Source organism: Pseudorca crassidens, chromosome 4, assembly GCF_039906515.1.
Source record: "Pseudorca crassidens isolate mPseCra1 chromosome 4, mPseCra1.hap1, whole genome shotgun sequence".
Lineage (NCBI taxonomy): Eukaryota > Metazoa > Chordata > Mammalia > Artiodactyla > Delphinidae > Pseudorca > Pseudorca crassidens.
Window position 1 is genome coordinate 109,282,401 of NC_090299.1, and position 23,901 is coordinate 109,306,301.

Genomic DNA, 23,901 nt, shown 5'->3' on the forward strand with positions numbered 1-23,901 from the left:
CCAGCCGCTCCTTTGGGTTTCGGCCACGTAGGAAACGAAAACAATAGACCTGTTCTTGCCCTCTCCTTTAGCTTCGTTAGTCACGGCTGAAGCCGCTGGGTGAGGAAGAAAGTGCAAATTAACCAGCATCTTGCTGTCTCTCCAAAACATACCTTTATTAACGATGTAGGCTATTAATTTCAGATACCCTGAGGCAGTATCGAGGTCGGGGAAAACTCATTTTGCATTCAAAACAAGCCTATCTTGATCTGGGGATACAGCCGGGGCGGCTCCTCCGGACACCGGCTCCTAGGGATGTAAATACACCGAAGTCTGTACCGAAAAGAGAAATCACTCTGAAGATTACAGGTTGGTTAGAGGGAAAAGGAAGGCCTTTTTTCCTTCCTGACAGTCTCACGTTAAGGTGCCGGAAAAATCTAATTTGATGCTGAATTCCCTAGTGACTGAGATGAAGAGGAATTACGTCTCGACAGTTAAGGTATTTGGTGCCTTTGTTTTTATCTAGTCCAAAATTTATGAACAGAAGAGATTTGTACAGTCTCTTTTGTGTTAGCTTAAGTGGTGAAGTCTTTCCCTCCGAATGTGAGGTTTCCTCTATACCTTCAGAATGTTAAGCATTACAGGCTCCTTGATTTGACCCTGCTGCTCCCAACACTGGAATGTCTGCTTGACTCTCGTTCTCCACTGCGGGGCCTGCCGAGAACTTCCTAATTCCACGTCCATTTGTAGACTAGAGCTTGAAAAACTCTAGTTTCAAAACATTGGCCTCTTCAGGACAGTAGAATCACAGCACGTTTCCTAACAGCTGCTTTCCCCCTACATTTCACTTGTCCACATGTTGATCCTGCCCTTTCTGTAATAATCCTTCTGGTCTTATCCTGTTTCTTTATCAGTCCTAGTTACATGCCAAAAATACTTTCCGTGTTTTATCTACTTACCTATCTGACTCCACGACCTCTCCCATTCTTTTCTTTAGCTGTCTTCTTATTTCTTTCCATTGTAACTGGTTGTTTATCTTCAGCCCCAACTGTGACAGCAAATATGTTTATTTTGGGGAATATTTCGTATTTTCTCCTGCCCTGTCAATGCCAGTCTTCCTTCCTGTACTCCCCTCATCTTTCCACTCTTTCTTCTTTTGCTCTACTATTTCTACTTGTTTCATGTGTCCCTGTCCTTTTTGGTTTTTTGTTTTGTTTTTTGGGGGGGAGCACAGGCTCCAGACGTGCAGGCGCAGCAGCCATGGCTCATGGGCCCAGCTGCTCCGTGGTATGTGGGATCTTCCCGCACCGGGGCACGAACCCAAGTCCCCTGCATCGGCAGGCGAACTCCCAACCACTGCGCCACCAGGGAAGCCCTCCCTGTCCTTTTTGCTGAGGGAGGGTATTGAAAGTATGTTGGCCGCACAGTTGTCAACATGTGTCAGCGTGGGCCAGTTTTACTGATGCCGCGTAGGCCGCGTTAACTGAGCTTTGTTTTACGTCTCCAACATACCCTGGTACTTTTCCATGAATGAATTGCAATCCTTGGCTTTAAATTATTTAGGTCAGAAAGAAGAACTGGGAAACATTGTTTTCTATTTTCAGCATTTTCTTGAATCCAAATCCAATACTGGGTTAAGAGGGGGTAAGTGTTTTCCACTGAGGTCTCTACCTTAATGTCAAGCCTCTAGAATAGTTATTAAAAATAAAGGTTTTGTGTTAAACTTTAGCTTCCTTTTGTGTGTGTCTGTGTGGTTTTTTGTTTTTTCCTGATGGAGGCTTATGGAACTTGCCAGGTGTGTCCACAACTGGGGCAGGAGGGAGTCCAAACAGAAAACTCAGGGGGGCACTGAAGAGTGGCAAGTGGAAAGAATCCCCCTTTGGTACTTTCCAAAACTCTGGTTACAAAATAGGGGACTTGTGGCAAGAGGGGGTGATGACATAGAGGTTTGAACTTGAAGCACTTAGGACTAGAAAGAAAGGAAGGGGTCATCAAAGTCATGGTTGTTGAAATCAGATTATCTTTAGTTGAGGGTGGAATTAGCAGGTCTGGAGGAGTAGAAAACGGGGAAAGGGAAGAAAAAAAAAAAAACCCATTGCTTTAGCTTTCTGGATGCCCAGGTGGTTTGGTGTCCAGATCTTCTCTCTTCCTTTTTCTCTCTCTTGTCTCAGGTTAAGGTGATAGTCAATTAGAATGCTCTTCACCTTATCTCAGGGAACATTTTTATGCTTCTCTCATGTATAAGTTCCTCATCTTCAGAAATATTTATGGGGCACCTGTGTTGCCCTGGCAGTGCTGGAAGTGGGTACAAAGAACACATGCTTGAGAGCTCACTATTTACTGGGAGCAACAAACAAGAGAAATGGCTTAAACTTGTGCATTAAGTGCATCAGATGCTGGAAAAATTGAGAAGCAGCACATAAAGGAAGAGCCTAGACTCAGTTGGGGGGATTGGGACAATTTTCCAATAAGAGGCAACTTGGAGTAGAGGATGTGAGGAAGAGGCAGAGGAAACATTGGTGCAAAAGCAGCAAGATCTGGCTCAGCAGAGTCTATCTGGGGAGCTAACTGCAAACAGATCTACCTGGCTTGAAGGAAGAGGATGTGTGAGGATGTGCTAGAAACAAGACTTGCAAAAGTAGGAGGGAGTCAGAAGAGGAAGGACCTGGGGAGTGGAGGTGGGGTGGGGAGTGGAGTCTTTGAAGAATTTTTGGGAGGGTAGTGACCCGACCAGATTTGTACTTTAGAAAGATTATCCTGGAGGTAATTGCTGGTTTGGAATCATGACCCATATGAACAAGTCAAAATAGCACTTTGCGGAGCAATAATGAATTTAACCAAATCTAAGACACTATTGACTATATGATACAGTTTGATTTCAGAGATGTTCAAATGTGTGTGTGTGTCGGGGGAAGTGCCTCTTAAAGTAGAAGAAGTACAGCATGTTTAATAAAATTATATTTTTAGAAAGAAAAGTGTATTGGGAATAAGATTTGAGGATTGGATCGGGGTAACTAACTTTTTCTTTACAGCCTTATGAACTATTGGCTATTTTACAATGAGAGTATATTCCTTTTTAGTTTGAAAAAGACACTAAAGGAAAAAAAAGCCATAAATGAATAACAATGACAAGGGAAAAAAAGTAATATCAGATCTTTAGACTGGAGGAGGGAGATGGAGGCCAGCAGGAAGAACAGTCTGGAAATTACTGAGATGATCCAGAAAAGGGAGCCAAATGTCTAAGTTCAGCAGTGTCAGAGAAAGAGAGATGAATGGATGGATTGGAGAGATAGGGGGCCAAGTCAAGAGGATTGCGAGCCAGAGGAGTCTGGGGGTGAGGAGTAAGCTGGCTTCTCTCGTGCATCTGGCCTGAGTCTCTGGATGGACGGTTGTAACCATATACACGAATAGTGAATGTAGAACAAAGTCAGTTTTGGAAATGGGAAAGATGATCAATTCAGTTTGGGACATCTTAAGTTGAGGTGCCTACAGACCATAAAAACAGGAACGTCTAGGAGGCAGTTGGCCATAGGTTGGAGGCTCCAAGAATGTATGACTTTAGTATATATAAACAGTCATCTAAGTCACAGGTGATGATAAAATTGCTTAGAGAGAGATATGCCAGCAGTGGGAAAGGAGCAGGGTGGAGGGTGAATCCACATTTACCAAAGAGAAAGAGGAAAATAAACCTGTTAGGAGACTTAGAAGGAGCAGCTAGAGGGGGAAGAGGAACACCACTGAGCGTGGTATCATGGAAGCACAGAAGCAGAAGGGGGAACAGCTTTCTAGAGTTGACGCCAAGTTAGATAAGAAGTGAAATGTGACCATAGCCTGTTAGGTCGCTGGGGCCAGGTCTGGAGCAGTTTCAGAAGAGTGGTGGGGACAGACATCAGGTTACAGAGGGGTGCAGAGTGAGTAGGGTAAGAAAGACTTGACCATGAAAGGAAGGAGAAAGAGAATTCTAGATATGGAGAATATCAGATCATGTAACCTAAGATTTGTTTTTGGTAGTTGTTAGAAGAGATATGATCATGTCTATGTGCTGAGGGAAAAAAGCCAAGAGAGGATAAGTTGAAAGACCTAGAGGAGAGGGTAAATAATTGATGAAACAGGGCATGGGGGTGGGGCTGGAGTCCGGAGTCCAGGTGGAGAGATTACCTGGGACAGGACAGAGAGAAACACTTTTCCCATCGAGAACAGAAAGAAGAAAAATGGCTATTGCATTAATTAGGGGGCTAAGAGATCAGGAGAAAAGGTTTGAAGAAGTCTTGGTGGGGCTGAAAAGTAGGTACAAAGGCAGTAAGTGTATATAGAGCTTGAAGTTTAGGTTACTGTAAGCAGGGCATCAAATATTCTTAGGTCTTGGGGCTTAAGGTTTCCAAAGTGGGATCATTTGGTGGTGATGACAAGATTCAGAGTGTGACCATATGTAGTGGAAGTGAGAGGCACTGGAGGAGATAACATCACGGAACTGTGAGACAGGGTGTTGAATGAGTCACGCAGGTTACTGAAGTCATCTAGGATGGAGAGGATAACCATGAATCATGTACATAAGTCTTTAGTCCCATGGTATGAGTAACACAAATGGCATTTTGCCAGGAGCAATCGCTCTGCTAACAGTGTAGTATTGTGACTGACACGTGTGTGTCATGTTCCAGACTACTGTCCTTTGATCCTCAAAACAAGTATGGGAACTGTGTAGGACAGAGATCATCGTCTTGCAGGAAGTAGCTCTCCGTGCTATCAATATGTATGTATGTTTTGTAGGATGTATTCTGATGTGCTTATTCTTTGCCTTCAGTCCAAACCTCTACTGTGGATGTAGCGTGGAATCTCCACCCAAGAAGGTGCAACTGTTCAATGTCAACCCTCCAGGTAGGTGGACAGATCCCCAGGTGAAGCTAGAGCTAAGAGGTACCACGGAAAGGCAGGAGAGAAAACCAGGGTGCTGGCCCACTCTCTCTCTCTCCCTCCATTTCTTCCCTCTCCTTTTCCCCCTCCTCCCCCTCCCCCTCCCCCTCCCCCTCCTTCTCTGTCTCTCTCAGGTTTGGATTTCCACAAGTCTGGGTACTCCGGAGGGTGCTCTGAAGTAGCAAGGGGAAAGCATTTTTGTGCTGGGCTACAAGCTGAGGTTGAGGGTGCTAAGTTACAAGCCAGATAATTGAATGATATGGGGCTCTCTGGATTTATTTCCTTTCTCCTGTCCTGAGCCTTTAATCATTTATTTATTCATCAATATTTATTGAGGGCCTACCATGTATGCGCTTTTCTGGGGCTGGAACACAATGGTAAAGCAAACAGACAAAATCTCTTTTGGGAAACTTATACTCCAGTAGGGAAAAGAGACAATAAACATAAAAATAAACAAGAAAATATCACCAGATAAGTGATGAGATGCAAAAGCCAACTGGTATGATACTGACTGGAGAGCTACTCTGGCCAGGATGGACAGGGAAGTTCTCTCTTAGAAGATACCAGGCAATAGGGACCTCAGTGCTAAGGAGGAGACAAGCCATGTGAAGGTGGAAGAGAGGGGAGCAGGGTGGGAAAGCATTCCAGACAGAGGGAATAGCTAATGTTTGTCAGAAATGAGTGTGATATTATAGAAAGCTAGCGAAATGCCACAAATCCCATATAAATTAGCATAATATGTTTATAAATTAATTGCCTAATAAACTTTTATGACAACTTTGTCTATATTGTTTAGTGCATACCCTTTGATCATCTCATCAAAATTTTCACCCTCCTCTTTAGAGAGAATAAAAAGATAATTTATTTTCTTCTCTTAACATATGGTTGAAATTTACTCTTTTTTTTTTTTTTTTTTTTTTTGCGTTACGCGGGCCTCTCGCTGTTGTGGCCTCTCCCGTTGCGGAGCACAAGCTCCGGACGCGCAGGCTCAGCGGCCATGGCTCACGGGCCCAGCCGCTCCGCGGCATGCGGGATCTTCCCGGACCGGGGCACGAACCCGTGTCCCCTGCATCGGCAGGTGGACTCTCAACCACTGCGCCATCAGGGAAGCCCTGAAATTTACTCTTTAATATTGATAGCTTGGAGCTCAAAGCATTTTACTTCACGCACAAATATGCTGGTTGTTTGTACAACTGCTATAGATTTGTGCCATACAAACACAAGGATTGTGATACATTTATTTCCCAAAATTCTTTTAATTTATTTTATTGAAGTATAGTTGATTTACAATGTGATAATTTCTACCATACAGCCAAGTGATTCAGCTATACATACATATGTATTTATATTCTTTTTCATATTTTTTTCCATAATGGTTTATCACAGGATATTGAATATAGTTCCCTGTGCTATACAGTAGGACCTTGTTGTTTATCCATTTTATATACAATAGTTTGCATCTGCTCATCTGCTCATCCCAAACTCCCAATCCATCCCTCCCCCACCCCCTCCCCCTTGGCAACCACAAGTCTGTTCTCTATGTCTTATTTCACAAAATTCTTATCAAAAAAGGAAAAAAATATGTGTTTATAATGTGTTCATGCTTTATTATCAAGTATATTCCTAACAAGGAAAGAAACTCTGTTTTGTTTTGTTTTTTTAATTGGGGGAAGTTGCCCAAGCCTGAAATATTTTCCCCCAGCTTTATTGAGGTATAATTGACAAATAAAAATTATATATATTTTTAAAGGAAAATGAGGGACTTCCCTGGTGGTCCAGTGGCTAAGACTCTGTGCTCCCAGTGCAGGGGGCCTGGGTTCGATCCCTGGTCAGGGTACTAGATCCCACATGCACCAACTAAGAGTTAGCATGCTGCAACTAAGACCCGATGCAGCCAAATAAATAAATTAATATAATTTTTTTAAAGTTTGAAAAAAAATAAAATAAAATAAAATAAATGAGTATGGTGTATTTGAGGAACAGAAGGAAAACCAGGGGCTAAGCTGGAGCACAGTGAAGGACGAAAGTGTGGAGTGAGAAGAAGTCCAAACAGTGAGCAGGGTCTCAGTCCTGCAAGGCCTAATGGGGTTTGGGTTTTCGTCTAAGCGTGATGGGAAACTATTGGAGGTTTATAATCAAGAGAGTTGCATGTGATTTATGTATAACAGAACATCTGGCTGCTGTGTTGAGGGTAGATTATAGGGGATGCCAAAGTAGAAACAGAAAATCCAGTCAGAGACGACTGCAGAGGGCGAGGCAAGAGATGGTGGTAGCTTGGAATAGCAAGGTATTGGGTGTAGAGTATTGAGATTTGGAAAATATTCTAGAGATAGAAACTAGAGAATGTGCTAGTGGGTTGAATATAAATTTACCAAGATTGGGGGTAGGAAGGTGAGCATTCCCTTTTGGAAAGGTTAAGTTTGGGATGAGCATGAGCCATCTAAGTAATGATCTAGAATAGGCAATTGCTCAGAAGTGAGGTCAGAGCTGGAGATATAAATCTGAGAGTCTTGGGCATTGAGATGGTATTTGAAAGTTATGGGATTAGATGAATTTATCTAGGGAGGGAACCTAGAAAGAGAAAAAAAGACATTCTTAATCAGCCTCAGCATTCGGGGTCTAATCTTTAGTAGTATCTTGCTTAAATATTATGACCTGTCTCAGTCATACTATGGCAATGAGAGAAACTATAAAATCCTGTTTTGTCCCCCTAAGGCCAGTCTGCTGCTTGTGGCTGTAATAGACATTAGTGTGAGACACCCAGCGAGTAAGGTTAATTCCAGGGTCTGGAGTAAGGTCCACTGACCCCTCCCCGAATGGAAAAGTCTCCCTCCATTGCCAACTTTACAAGATTTAGAAGTTTAGGGGCTTCCCTGGTGGTGCTGTGGTTGGGAGTCCGCCTGGCGATGCAGGGGACACGGGTTCATTTCCCGGTCCGGGAGGATCCCGCGTGCCGCGGAGCGGCTGGGCCCGTGGGCCACGGCCGCTGAGCCTGCGCATCCGGAGCCTGTGCTCCACAACGGGAGAGGTCACAACAGTGAGAGGCCCGCGTACCGCAAAAAAAAAAAAAAAGTTTAAAATTTGTTAAAGGAGTCAGCAGGTTTTACATATAGGAAAACCAAGTTTCAGAGCTTAGTGTCTTGTGGAACTGGTGCTCAAGTCAAGCTGACCTCAAATCTAGCATTTTGCACCAGAGTCATAATCTTGCCTCAGCTCTCTGGAGTACTTGACTCAGTTGACCATTTTCTCCCTTTGAAATCTCTGTCTTGGCTTCTATAATCATTGCTCTTTCCTGGCTCTTCTCTTACCTCCCTGATCCAACTCTGACTCTCCCTTGCTAACTCTCTTCTTTCCATGTTCTCTACTCGTTCTCTGGGTTCTACCTGAGTGATGTTGTCTATTTTCCCAGATTTAATTACCACCTGTATTCTTAGGATTCCCAAGTCTATCTGTGATGCTCACCTAGAAAAAGCGCAGACTTTCAAGCAGTTGCTCTAGTCTTGACTCTGCCTGTAACTATCTCCTTAAATTGGCCAATATACAAACTCTCTGGGTCTCAGTTTCTTCATTTGTACAGTGAAGGAATTAGATCAGATGATTCTGAAGTTGCTTCCAGTGCTCACATTCTGATTCCAGACTTGATGTCCCTTCTCATGATCTCTATAGTAATAATGACATTGATTGCATGCTCTGTGCCAGACATGGAACCAAGTACTTCACACATATTAACATATTTAATTCTCCGAACAAATTCCTATGCGGTAGGAGCTATTAGTATCCTTATTTATTTATTTATTTTTTATCGTGGTACGTGGGCCTCTCACTGTTGTGGCCTCTCCCGTTGCAGAGCACAGGCTCCGGACGCGCAGGCTCAGCAGCCATGGCTCACGGGCCCAGCCGCTCCGCGGCATGTGGGATCTTCCCGGACCGGGGCACGAACCCGTGTCCCCTGCATCGACAGGCGGACTCTCAACCACTGCACCACCAGGGAAGCCCCTAGTATCCTTATTTTATAGTGGAGGATATCAAGATCCAAATAATGTGATTTCCTATTATATTGTAACCAATAAGTGGCAGAGCCAGGATTCAAACTCCGACAGTTTGAGTTTTGAGTCAGCATCGTTTAGCCCCCGCTCTCTTCCTGCTTTTCCCTTCGAGGACCCTGATCCCTTAGTCTCACATCACTTCTGCCTCCTCGGGACCCTTACTCCTTCTGTTACCCCTCCCCCTTGTATCTTCATCCTCTTCCTCTCTTCATTCTCAAGGGCTGATTTCCTTCCTAAAACAACACAAAACCAAAAAACGAGCACTTTGCTCTGAACCGCCCTCGTTCAGTCACTGCCTTAGCTCACCCTCAGCATTCCCGCGTGTGTCACCTCCTCGCAGAGGCCTTTCCTGACCGTGTGGATGAATCAGCTTCCACTGCGAGGCACCTCCAGGCACTTCTATTTGGGGAAAATTAAGTTTGAGATGCCCATTAGGTATTTAAGTAGAGATGGCAAGTGGACGATTGGATATACAATTCTGGTGCTCCACTTTCACAGCACCTAACACTCCACTATTAAAAATAAATTTTGTACTTGTTCATTTTTATGTGGTCCCCTCAACAAGAACACAGGTTCCGTGAGAGCTAGGCCTGTGTCCTCTTCACCACTAGCAAGGGATTAGCTCAGAATAACAAGGGGTATTGTTTCCTGGGGCTGCTGTAATGCATTATCACAAACTGGGAGGTGGAGGTGGAGGTGGAGATTTATTCTCTCGCAATTCAGGGGGCGAGACCTTGGAAACCAAGGTGCTGGCAGGCCAGACTCCCTCTGGAGACTCTAGGAGAGAATCCTCCTTTCCCTCTTCCAGCCCCTGGTAACTGTCTACATTCCTTAACTTCCTTGGCTTATGGCCACATCACTCCCACCTCTGGCTCCATCTTCACATGGCCTTCTCCTCTTCTGTGTGCTTCTCCTCTTCTGTCTCTTACAAGGACATTTGTCACGGGATTTAGGGCCCACTCAGATAATCCAGGATGATCTGATCGTAAGAACCTTAATTTAATTACGTTTGCAGATCTTTACCTTTTTACAAATAAAGTAACATTCGCAGGTTCCAGAGAGTTGGACATGGACGTATATTTTGGGTGGCCACTATTCATCTCACCATACAAGGGAATAGGAGGAAGTTCAGGAATGTCTCCCCAGCCCCACCCCTTCTCCGTCTATCCTGGCTAACTTAAATGCTCTTCAGGATTCAACTCAGTGGTTGCCCAGTCAAGGGAGCCACACCCCCAGCCCCAGTACATGCCTCTCCTATAATAATAATAGCTAGTGCACATTCAGCACTGTTTTAAGGGCTTTATGTGTACGAACTCACTTAATGCCTGCTACAACCCTATGAGATCGTCCCCATTACTATCTTGATTTTATCCAAAGCTAATGGTCTGTTTTGTTGTCTCTCTTCCGCAGTAGACCTCCCCCCAGGGCAACAGCCAAGACTTATTATCTCTGTCCCCAACATATACCATGGCATTTCCGGCTCTATGTGAAGGCTGGTGGGCTGAATAAATGACTGAGCAAGAGATAGGCTTGTACTAGTCTGGGCAGGGTCTTGAATATCAGATTAAGGTATTTGGATTTGGGGACTTCCCTGGTGGTCCAATGGTTAGGACTTGGCACTTCCACTGCTGTGGCCCGGGTTCAATCCCTGGCTGGGGAACTAAGATCCCACAAGCTGCGCGGCACAGCCAAAAAAAAAAAAAAGACATTTGGAGTTTATCTTGTAGATCATAGGTGGCCAACACTTTTAAAGGTAAGTAGTGATAGCATGGACCCATCTTTCAAATAGATCCTCCCCTTGGGAGAAACGTCATCAAATATTGTTTTAATATCATCTCCAAATACATCCCTCCCCCTCCACCCCCTGGGCCTCCCTCCTGAGCTCTAGTCTCACATTCCCTGATTCTTGCTGGGTCTCTCTAGGCTCAAATTCAGCATGTCCAGGCCAGCCTTCGTCATTCTTCCCCCCAAAGCCACTCTTCCTGTTTTACTGAGCTCAAAGGCATCCAAACTAGACAACTTGAATTAATCCCACTTTCCTCACCCCAACGGTCAATTAGTCATCAAGTGCTGTCAACTCCATCTCATATCCATTCGCCTGGTCTCTGCCATAGTTCAGGCTCTTGCATCTTTCTTTTTTCTTTAATTAATTAATTTAAAATTTTTTTAAAATTTACTTTTGGCTGTGTTGGGTCTTTGTTGCTGCTTTGTCTAGTTGTGGCAAGCAGGACCTACTGTTTGCTGTGCTGTGTGGGCTTCTCATTGCGTTGGCTTCTCCTGTTGCAGAGCATGGGCTCTAAGTGCATGGGTTTCAGTAGTTGTGGCTCGCGGCCTCTAGAGCGCAGGCTCAGTAGTTGTGGTGCACGGGCTTAGTTGCTCTGTGGCATGTGGGATCTTCCCAGATCAGGGCTTGAACCCGTGTCCCCTGTATTGGCAGGCGGATTTTTTTTTTTTAACATAAATTTATTTATTTATTTATTCTTTGGCTGCATTGGTCCCTCGTCGCTGGGCGCAGGCTCCCTCCAACTGCAGCAAGCAGAGGCCACCCCTAGCTGCGATGTGCGGGCCTCCCACCGCGGTGGCCCCTCCCATCGCCGAGCGCGGGCTCCAGGTGCGCGGACCTCAGCGGTTGCGGCACACGGGCTCAGCAGCCGTGGTCCACGGGCTCTAGAGCGCAAGCTCAGTAGCTGTGGTACACGGGCTTAGTTGCTCCGCGGCATGCGGGAATCTTCCCGGACCAGGGATCGAACCCGTGTCCCCTTCACTGGCAGGCGGACTCCCAACCACTGCGCCACGAGTGAAGTCCAAGGCTCTTGCATCTTTCACCTGGACTATTGCGCTAGCCCCCTGACCAGTCTCCTCACCTCTAGTTTCCCCTCTCCAACTCCAGTCTATCCTCCACTCTGCTGCTCCTTTTATAAGCCTAAAAACCAGATCTGATCATTCACTTTCGTGTTAAAACAATAAACAAACAAAGCTCCGAAACAACTCTGCAATGGTTCTTCATTGCGTACAAGATCAAGATCTTCGAGATCTACCTACAAAGATTTACTTTTCTTCCTTATTCATTCACGTAACACATGTGTATTGAATGCCTACTATGTCTCTGGTACTGTACTCATTGCATTCATATACTAGTGAGGGAGGTGCCCTACGTATATACAGATGGACATAGCTGTTCTTACTTGGGCGGCTCATGTCACAGGCAGTGAGAGAAATACCCTAAGGAAGATTCTACAACTAGAAGAGGTCGATAGTGGCATCCTTGCTGTTTGCTTTCAGGATATACTGTAACTTTTTTGCTATTTGCATGCCTGTTGAGTGGATTTACAGATTATATTTATCAGTATCTAGTTTCAAATTAATCTTAACCAAGAAGGAAAGTAATTTAAAAAAATTCTCACAAGGAAACTATGAACTAAAGATAATACTAAACTTTAAGCCAAGGAAATAATACCATAAGCCCAAGGGAGTGGGGCTACACCTAATATGAGCCTTAGCAACATTAGACTTAAAACAATATCTAGGGACTTCCCTGGTGGCGCAGTGGTTAAGAATCCACCTGCCAATGCAGGGGACACGGGTTTGAGCCCTGGTCCGGAAGATCCCACATGCCGCGGAGCAACTAAGCCTGTGCGCCACAACTACTGAGCCTGCGCTCTGGAGCCCTAGAGGCACAGTTACTGAGCCCGCGCTGCAGCCACTGAAGCCCGTGTGCCTAAAGCCCATGCTCCGCAACAAAGAGAAGCCACCACAATGAGAAGCCCGAGCCTTGCAACAAAGAGTAGCCCCTGCTCGCCACAACTAGAGAAAGCCCACACACAGCGAGGAAGACCCAAGGCAGCCAAAAATAAAATAAGCATAAATAAATAAATTTATTTTAAAAAATAGTCATTATATTAAAAAAAAGAGATAGAAGTGTATTTTTCTTTTTTTAGGAATACAAGTCCAAGTAGACTTGAGTTCAGATTATTTATTTATTTATTTATTTATTTATGGCTGCGTTGGCTCTTCATTGCTACGCGCGGGCTTTCTCTAGTTGCAGCGAGCTGGGGGCTACTCTTCGTTGTGTGGTGTGCGGGCTTCTCACTGCGGTGGCTTCTCCCCATGCTACAACATGGATGAAACTTGAGAATATTGTGTTCGGTAAAAGAAGCCAATCACAAATAACCATGTATTGTATGATTCCATTTATATGTTATGTGCAGTGTGGGCAAATCCATAGAGACAGAAAATAGATTACTGGTGGCTTGTGGGAGGGGAGAATGGGGAGTGACTGCTAATGGTATGGGGAGATTGAGTCCAATCATGACCAATGATTTAATCAATCATGCCTATATAATGAAACCTTGATAGAAACTCTAAGGAGGTTCCGAGTGTTTCCTGATTGGTAAGTGTATCAATGTACCAGGAGGCTGGCACAAGCTCCCAAGCCGCCCCCATTGCAGACTTTGCCTTATGTATCTCTTCCATTTGGCTGTATCCTTTAGAATAAAACAGTAATTCTAAGTACAGTGCTTTCCTGAGTTCTGTGAGTCATTCTATCGAATTATCAAACCTGCAGAGGGGTCATAGAAACCCTCAATTAGTAGTCAGGCTGGTCCATCAGAAGTGCAGATGGCCCCCTGAATTTGTAGCTGGCGTCTGAAGTGGGGGCAGTCTTTTGGGACTGAGCCCTTAATCTGTGGGCTCTGCAAAGTGTCAGATTTGAAAGGAATTGTTGGATACCCATTTGGTGTTGAAGATTTGCTGGAGAGCTCCGGGGAAGGTAGCATTTGCTAAGTGGGCCATTATCTAAGAAGTCTGAGAACACTACAGAACAGTACTTAGTACAAAATCTTGAATACAGATAGAAAGTAGCAACTGTGCTACTTTGAGGCACTTCTTAAAGTGAGAGATAAAAGTATTGACATTTTTAGAGTTGAATTGTACTTTACCATACAAATGTTTACTAAGGGTACTATTCAAAATACACTTTCTCTTCTTATCAGCCTTTTCAAAGATAATGAAGCCTGTCTACCCAAAATTACTTAGGGATAGGTCTTTCTGAAAGCGAAAGGATGAAATTGGAGACTCTCTTTTAGCCATATGATTATATAGATTTCCATCAGGGAAAAAATCTCCCTGGATCTTGAAACAAACCAGCTGCTGCTATCCAAATATGTATGAATGCAACACATTCTATTTCTTTAAATAAGTATTTTTATTACACTGATTCTTTTGGAAAGGTTGATTATTTCCATACTTGCTCTGCACCGTCCTCTCCTCTTTGGTCTCCTCCTTTTGTTCCCTCTTCCCCCAGATGGGAAGAAGGACATTCTCGGAAATTTACATATACAAAGGCAGAAATACTCAAGATTATCCAGGGACAAGAAAAAGTCCACTATGAAAAAAAATTACATCACTCCAATAAGTTGGGAATAAAGGATGTTACATCCTACTCTTTGTGGCAATGAGTAGGGGAAAAGAAAGACAAAACTTCAGAGCAATTCATCTGGCATAATATAAACTAAATATTTATAAAATGAATATAAATAACATAGGATTTTTTTAAACAACTGCAAAAATGATAAAGAAAATAGCTAGTCTGTGTGTGGACATAGGGTCTTGCTTGTGAGACTCATATCATTATCAGATGTGTGACTTTGATCGTACTAAATCATAATTCCTGCATATGGCATTAATTTGCAAGTTAAAATTTTGATAAAAGATTTGTTTTCCCCTAGACACAAGCAATGTGTCTAATTTTAGTGTAATTTTAAATGAGAATATTTACTGTGCTTCCTTGAATTAGTTCATCGAATCATGATAAAAATGGTATAATGACTTTTTTTCTCATTTTAAATGACTGCCATTACAGTCTTATGATGGGTCTTTATAGATTGCCTTTTGCACTAGAGAAAACATCTTATATTACTTTCCTCATATTTTAAAACTACAGGAGTCCCTGTTCATAGCACCTGAGGAAATGGTGAACATGAGTAAAATTATGCAGGCGAGTTTTAGTTTGCTAAATGAATAACACTTTAGTTCATCCAAAGTGGTTCCTAGAGACTAAAACAAGTAGTTCATTTATTTTTAGCTGCTGATTTAACTTCAGTTATAACACTTTTATTTAGGAAATGACTTCCTAGAAAGTGTTAGGCAGCAAGAAGAGAAATAAATATGGAACAATCTTTAAGATTCCATTAGACAGAGGGCTCATGATACTAAGAAGAAACGAGGCCATTCTGTAATTTTACCTTTAAAATGTATATTAGATTTGTAATAAAAATAAATATGTATCTTTTAATTTTAGTAATGAGTTAAATATATTTACAAAGTGGGCCGTGCACTGTAGTGGAAGGAGCAGCGTGTGGCAGTCTGCAGTGCTGGTCCTACGCTGAAACCATCCAGCTCTATGATCTCAGACTTACAAGTTAATATAGGCTTCCTGACTCCTGATTCCTCATCCTGGGGAACCGACTCAAAAATGTATAATAGGGCTTCCCTGGTGGCGCAGTGGTTGAGAGTCCGCCTGCCAATGCAGGGGACACGGGTTCGTGCCCCGGTCTGGGAAGATCCCACATACCGCGGAGCAGCTGGGCCCGTGAGCCATGGCCGCTGAGACTGCGCGTCCGGAGCCTGTGCCCCTCAACGGGAGAGGCCACAGCAGTGAGAGGCCCGCGTACCACAAAACAAAAAATATATATATATAACTGAATCACTTTGCTATACATCAGAAACTAACACAACTTTGTAAATTAATAAAATAAATTAAAAAAATATATATTTTGACTACTATTCAATGATTCCACAAGTGTTTAATCATGAAAAAGTCATTTATTTGACTTTATCTCACATTACAATTCTACAGAAGAATGCCAGATACTTTGTATTTCCTTCATGCCAGGAATGAATCCTTTAATCATTTCTTAGTCTATGTCTTTCCTAGGCAAATGTATTTAACACCTATGCGTAGTTTCCTGTTAATGTCTCTGTTCAATTTAAAATGCATTCTTGGCTTGTAAGAAATTCCATGGATAAGGACACAGCTTATGTGGAAGTTCTAAAAAATGATAAAATGGAGTAGAATGAATGTTGTAGCAAGCAGCTGTAGGTATGTCAATACTACCAATTCTTAGTTGCACAGGCTAGCTGAAAAGACCTCTCTAGGACTTCTGTATTTATCTGCACAGGCTTGAACCCTCTGGGCTCGCTCCAAGACCAAAAAGGCTTCCCTTGGGCAGTGTTGGGTATATGTGAAGGGAATATTTTTTCTTTTATGTTTTAAAAGTTATTTTTATTGAGATATAATTGATGTATAACATTGTGTAAGTTTAAGGTGTACAATGTGTTGGTTTGATACATGTATATATTGCAGTATGATTACTACGATAGCATTAGCTGGCACCTCTATCACATTACATAATTATCAGTTCTTTATTGTGGTGGGAATGTTTAAGGTCTAGTCTCTCAGCAACTTTTTTTTTTAAATGCTTTTTTTTTTGGCCGTGCTGCGTGGCACGTGGGATCTTAGTTATCCCGCCAGGGATTGAGCTCATGCCCCCTGCAGTGGAAGCATAAAGTCTTAACCACTGGACCACCAGGGAAGTCCTGCAACTTTGATTTTTATAATACAGTATTGTTGTCTACAATCACTATGCTGTGCATTAGATCTCCAGGACTTATTTATCTACTGGTTGCAAGTTTGTACCCTTCAACGTCTCCTCAATTCCCTCACACCCAGTCCCTGGTAACTACAATTCTACTCTCTGTTTTTACAACTTCAGTTTATTTTTGGTTCTACATATAAATGATATCATATAGTGTTTGTCTTTTTCTGTCTGACTTATCTTACTTAGCATAGTGCCATTAAGGCCCACCCATGTTGTTGCAAATGGCAAGATTTCCTTCTTTCTCATCGCTGCATAATATTCCATTCATCCATTGATGGACACTTAAGTTGTTTCCATACCTTGCCTACTGTGAATAGTGCTGCAATAAACATGGGAGTGCATATATTTCTTTGATATCCTGTTTTCATTTCCTTTGGACACTTACCCAGGAATGGAATTGCTGGATCATACCGTAGTTCTATTTTTAAGTAATTATTTTTTTTATGAATGTATGGTGACTTGGGTATCCCAATATATTGGTAGTGGGAATATAAATTTGTTGGTTCTTTCTGAAAAATAACTCTATGTATCAAGAGTTTCAAAATATTCACCCTTATAGATTCAGTAATTTCGCTTTCAGGAACATTTCTTAAGGAAATAATAGAAATTTAGATACAGGTATGCAAAGATGTTTATTGTGCTTTGTATAATAGCAGGAAGGAAGAATGAAAGGAACAGAGGAAAGCAGGAAGAAAATAAAGAAAGGAGGTAAGGAGGAAGGAAACAGAGAAAAGAGAGAGAGAAAAAAATGAAAACAACCTAATATTCAATAACCAGGGAGTATTACATAAATTTTGATGTGCTCATATGATGGAGTATTTTGCAGCCAGAAAGAGAATCTTATTTATCTATAATAAGGGTTGATATATTTTACACTTAAAAGTTAGAAAAAATGTTAAACTAGCTCAAGAAAAAAAGTTAAACACTCCTTATGGAAATAATAGGCAAATGATATAAGTAGGAAATTTATAAAGAAAGAAAAAAATGGCTAGTGAAAATATTTTAAAAATTCAATCACTAATTGTGATATAAATTTAACTTAAAAAAACTGTAAGTTATTCTTTACTATAAAAATGGCAAAGATTTTTTTTAAAAAACTATAAGTTATTCTTTACTATAAAAATGGCAAAGATTTTTTTTAAAAAACTATAAGTTATTCTTTACTATAAAAATGGCAAAGATTTTTTTTTGACATCTTTATTGGAGTATAATTGCTTTATATTGTTGTGTTAGTTTCTGCTATATAACAAAGTGAATCAGGGACTTTCCTGGTGGCGCAGTGGTTAAGAATCCGCCTGCCAATGCAGGGGACACGGGTTTGAGCCCTGGTGTGGGAAGATCCCACATGCCGCGGAGCAGCTAAGCCCGTGAGCCACAACTACTGAGCCTGAGCTCTAGAGCCCACGAGCCACAACTACTGAGACCGCAAATCTAGAGCCCGTGCTCTGCAACAACAGAAGCCACCGCAATAAGAAGCCCGCGCACCACAACTAGAGAAAGGCCACACGCAGCAACAAAAACCCAATGCAGCCAAAAATAAATAAATAAGGCAAAGATTTTATTTATTTCTTATTGAAGTATAGCTGATTTACAATGTTACATTAATTTCTGGTATACAGCAAAGTGATTCAGTTATACATATATATTCTTTTAAATATTCTTTTCCATTTTGGTTTATTACAGGATATTGAATATAGTTCCCTGTGCTATAAAACAGGACCTGTCATCTCTGCCCAAAGGGGTACAACTCTGTTGCTCCAGAACTTCCCACTGTGTTAGCTGAGGCTTTTTTGGGTCTATATTATGGTTCAGATTCCCCTTGTGCCCAATCTGGCTTCATCCCGTTTCTACATCTCTAATAAACATCTTGCACCCCAAACTCCACTTTAGAATTTGCTGGAGGGTCACTGTCTACCCATCATGGGCCTCCTCTCTTAACAGAAGAATTTTGCTTAGTATTAAGGATCATTTCCCTCTGAGCCTTACCTGGACCCCTAACTTATGCTTAAACATTGAAACATATTTACCTAATGCCTTGTCTGTTATCATTTGAAGAAGTCTACAGCCATGAACTTATATCCTTCTTTCATATACGTATTTGAATACAAATAGCATCCTGATATACCCACTGTTGCTCTTGCCTGTCCAGCTGCCGTTACCCCTTCTTTTGGAAAGAGTATTTACATTTTTCTTCCAAACCCAACAGATATTGATAGATGAAGAAGCAAGGAACTCAGGTTGAAATAAGTAAAGAAAGTTTTACCTCATTCAAAAGGAACAAGTCTACAAGAAGAGAGATGAGCGTACAGAGTAACCCCATGCGCTAGAGAGTTATTCAGCTAGTGGAAATTGAGGATGGTAGAATGATGGACAGCGAATAGGTTGAGACAAAACATGAAAATGTAGAAGTGATATGGCTGTTCAAATATACAGGTATGTATGTATGATTCTGTTCTAATTCAGTGGCAATATCTAGTGGTTGAAGGGACTTCAACTACATAAATTTTCTAGGCTCACAAAAAGAAATAATAACTGATACCACAATAACTGGCTACAGGGAGAAAGGAATTATCTGAGAATTAGAGATGTCAGAACTATGGGACCTGACCCCGGCTGGCTGCCAAGGACAGTGACCAGCAGGCCAAGTCATCATACTCCAGGGAGCATGTCATTTCACAGGATGCTCCTTAATGAGATCAGATTTTAAAAAGAGCATGTATTAAAGAGTAGCAAAAGCCTACAAGGATTGATACTTTCTTGTAGGCTTAGATAATTTTTGCTTTTAAAAAGAATACCAAGAAATTTTCAAAATTTGTTTTTTGCTTTTCAAGTAATACTTGCCGTAAGAGGATGAAAAGAAAGGATGAAAATCACCACTTGATGCTGATGATATAATGCTATCAGATGACCATGAAAAGTCAAAACTACACAACTTTTTGTCTCCTCTCTCAAAGAGAATTTTTTTTAATGAAAAATGTAGTATAAACATGATTAAAAGGTTACTGAAATCCAATGTGGTAAGTGAACAATCAATTGCTTTAAGTGAGTTAAACTTTCCAGGCCTAAATGAATTATCCCTGAAAGACTTTGCATAAGTGATTATGGGTTAGCATTAGTCAGCTTTGGGAAACCAGAGAAAAATAAGAAATGCCAAGGATTGAAGAGGGCATATATTGTCCTGATTATCAAATAGAATAAAAGCAGCAGGAACAGGGCAGAGTTTGAGAAATATTGGTAAATTTAACATTATCTAGAACGAACTTCTAAACAACTCTTTTAACAGGGAAAGAGATTGAGCTTAAAAATGACAATTTCAATTTTTTTTTGTTTCCACATATATCTACCAAAGTCTCAGTGGGGAAAAAAAAAACAAACATTACAAAAAAAAACAAAAAAACAAACATTACTGCAGATGTTTCAAATGAAAAAAAAAGATACCTTAAATAAAGAGTAGAACTGTTAACACTTGCTAGTCTAGTATGATCACCAGATCAGCAGTATCAGCATCACCCGGGAGACTGATGGAACTAAAGACTATCAGGCCCCACACCAGACCTACTGATTTTAGAATCTGCATTTTAACAGGATCTCCAAGTGATTCATGTGTACTAAAATTCGAGAAGCACTGAAGTATAACAAATAAGGGATGGCAAGGCACCCAAAGACTAATAACATTAAGAAGTCATTGGGGACTTCCCCGGTGGCGCAGTGGTTAAGAATCTGCCTGCCAATGCAGGGGACATGGGTTCGAGCCCTGGTCCGGGAAGATCCCACATGCCGTGGAGCAGCTAAGCCTGTACACCACAACTACTGAGCCTGCACTCTAGAGCCCGCGAGCCACAACTACTGATCCCACGTGCCACAACTACTGAAGCCCGCGTGCCTAGAGCCGGTGCTCTGCAACAAGAGAAGCCACCGCATTGAGAAGCCCACGCAACGCAACGAAGAGGAGCCCCCCTCTTGCCACACTAGAGAAAGTCCGTGTGCAGCAACAAAGACCCAACGCAGCCAAAAATAAATAAATACATACATTTATTAAAGAAAAAAAGGAGTCATTACCACTCTTAGAACTGAAGGAACAAAGGGAGGAAACTGTGAGATTGGAACTGGTGAATATATTAAAAACCATTGAATTGTACACTTTAAATTGATAAACTGTACAGTATGTGAATCGTATTTCAATAAAACTATTAAAAAGGAAAAAAACCAAAAAAATACATGCAAAATCTGTATGCTGAAATCTCCAAAATATTAAAGAAAGCAAGCAGTGGAAATAAATGGAGTGATATATCATGTTTATGGACTGGAAGATTCGATAGTGTTAGGATGTTAATTCTCCCTAATGATTCTAAATCCCACTATGATTTTTTGGTATAAATTTACAAGCTTATTATAAAATGTATATGGAGAGGCAAAGGATTTAGATTAGCCAAAATAATTTTGAAAGAGAATAAAGTTGGAGAGTTCATTTTCCCTCATTTCAAGACCTATTAGAAAGCTACAGTAATCAAGGCAATGTGGTATTGGCAGAAGGATAGACACATTGACCAATAAACAGAAGAGTTCGGACAAGCACATATATACTTAAGCAATTTTTGACTGAAGTACAGAGGCAATTCAGTGGAGAAGGGATCATCTTTTCAACATGTGAAGCTGGAAAAATTGCATATGTGAAAAAATAATCTTTCGTCCTTATCTCACACCATATACAAAAATTAACTCAAAATAGATTATAGACATAAATGTAAAAACTAAAACTATAGACTTCTAGAAGAAAAACAGAGATTTGACACATTTCTTTATAGACACCAAAAGCACAATCCATGAAAGGAAACAAATCAATGTTATACTCCATCAAATAAAGATTTCTGCTCTTTTAAAAAATTCTAGTAAGAAAATGAAACGACAAACCTTAGAAATACATGTGAAATATATATCAAGCATCTATAAGAATAAATAATAAAAATAAACCAGTTTAAAAAACAGGCAAAAAATCACATAACCAAAGAGGTATATAAATGGCAGATAAGCAAATGAAAAGATTCTCAACACCATTAGTCACTGGAGAAATGCAAATTAAAACTACATTGAGGTACCACTGCAAAACTACTAGAATGACTAAAAAGTTAAAAATTGAATATACTTACTGCTGGTAGACAGCAGAACAACTGGAACCTCATATAGCACCATAATAAATTTTAGAACATTTTTATCACTTAAAAAGAAATCCCATACCCCTTAGTTATTACTTCTGTACCACTTCATCCCACCTCAGTCCTGAGCAGCTAGCTGTTATTTTTTTCTGTATAGATTTGCCTATTCTAGACATATAATGTAAATAGAATGATATAATAAGTGATCTTTTGTGGCTGGCTTCTTTCACATAGCATAATGTCTAAAAGATTCATCTATGTTGTACTATTTAACAGTATTTAACTCCTCTTTATGGTCAAACGATACTCCATTGAATGGATCTACCATATTTTATCTATTCGTCAGTTGATGGAGAGTGGGATTATTTCCACCTTTTGGCTATTGTGAATTTTTTGTGTGGACATACGTTTTAATTTCTCTTGGGTATATACCTAGGAGTGGCGTTGTGGAGTCATATGCTGACTCTATGTTCAACCATTTGAGAAACTGCCAAACTGTTTTCCAAAGTGGCTGTGCTACTTGACATCCCCACCAACAGTGTACGAGGGATCTAATTTCTCCACATCCTTGATGAAACTTGTTACATGATTTTTTTTAAAGATTATAGCCACCCTAGTGGATATTAAGTGGCATCTCTTTCTAATGATGTCAAGAATCTTTTCATGATCTTTTACGGCCATTTGTACATCTTTTTGGACAAATGTTTTTTTCAAATCCTTTAACCATTAAAAAATTATCTTTTATTATTAAGTTGAAAGAGTTCTTTATATATTCTAGATACAAGTCTCTTATCAGATATATGATTTGCAAATATTTTTTCTTATTGTGTAGGTTGTCTTTTCACTTTTTTGTGTCCTTGAAGCACAAAAGTTTTAAATTTTGATAGTCTTTTGTTGCTTGTGCTTTTGATGTCACATCTAAAAATCTATTGCCAAATCCAACGTCATGAAAACTTAGCTCTATATTTTCTTCTAAGAGTTTTATATAGTTTTAGCTCTTACATTTAGATCTTTGACACATTTTGAAATAATTTTTGTATGTGGTAGGTGATAAGGATTGGAATTTATTCTATTGCATCTGCCTAGTTTCCCAGTACCATTTGTTAAAGAGATTATTCTTTCCCGCATTGAATGGGCTTGTCCAGTTGACCGTAACACTTGAGTTTATTTCTGTCAATTCTATGCCATTGATCTTTATATCTATCCTTATGCCAGTACCACACTGCCTTGATTACTGTTGCTTTGTAGTAACATTTGAAATATGGAAGTGGGAGTCCAAGTTTTGACTATTCTGGGTCCCTAAAAGTTTATATGAATTTTAGAATCAGATTGGTTTCTACAAGTAAGCCAGCTAGGATTCTGATAGGGACTGTGATAAATCTGTAGATCAGTATGGGGAGTACTGCCATATTAACAACGTTAAGTCTTCCTATCCATGAACATGAGATGTTTTTCCACTTACTTAGACTTTGAAAACTTTCTTCCAGCAATGTTTTTAATGGAAGTTTTGTACTTTTGTTAAATTTATTCCTTAATATTTCATTCTTTTTGATGTTATTGTAACTGAAATTGTTTTCTTAATTTCATTTTTGGATCGTTTATTGCAAGTGTGTAGAAAAACAACTGATTTTTGTGTAATGATTTTTTATCAATACAACCTTGTTGAATTCATATTAGTTCTAATGATTCTTTAGTGGATTTCATAGGATTTTCTATATACAAGTTTATGTGACTAGAGATAGTTTTACTTTTTCCTCTCCAATATGGATGTTTTAAAATATTAGAACATCTTTATATATTATGTTGCAGGAGGGGTTCAGGATCTGTTGTCAGTTATACTGTTTGAAATGAAAGTGGTAATAGCTTCTAACTTATTCCCTGTCTCTTATAGTGTTCCTAATTCATCATTTATCATTTTTTACTGGAATCAAGGTGATGTGTTAGTTAGGGTTGTTTGACTGCAAGTCACAGAAACAAGCAATAAAAATTGATTATGGAATGCATGAACTCTAACAATTTGTACTGACTTTGGGTCCTTAATTCAAGATTCAAACTTAACAGTGTCTGACTGACCAAGCTTAGATCACATGCTCTCTTGGATATACTTTGGTGGTAAGAGGAAGGATTTGATGGAAAGCAACTTTAGGAACCTCT

At 40.7% G+C, this 23,901-nt stretch overlaps 1 long non-coding RNA gene across 1 annotated transcript; it reads left to right on the forward strand.

Annotated features, from left to right (window-relative positions):
- The first annotated feature begins 3 nt into the window (after window positions 1–3).
- Window positions 4–23,864, forward strand: LOC137223840 (uncharacterized). The gene is made up of 4 exons (XR_010943092.1): window positions 4–478; window positions 4,781–4,854; window positions 19,426–19,611; window positions 20,180–23,864. It is a non-coding gene; the product is annotated as an uncharacterized lncRNA (long non-coding RNA).
- The last annotated feature ends 37 nt before the right edge of the window (window positions 23,865–23,901 follow it).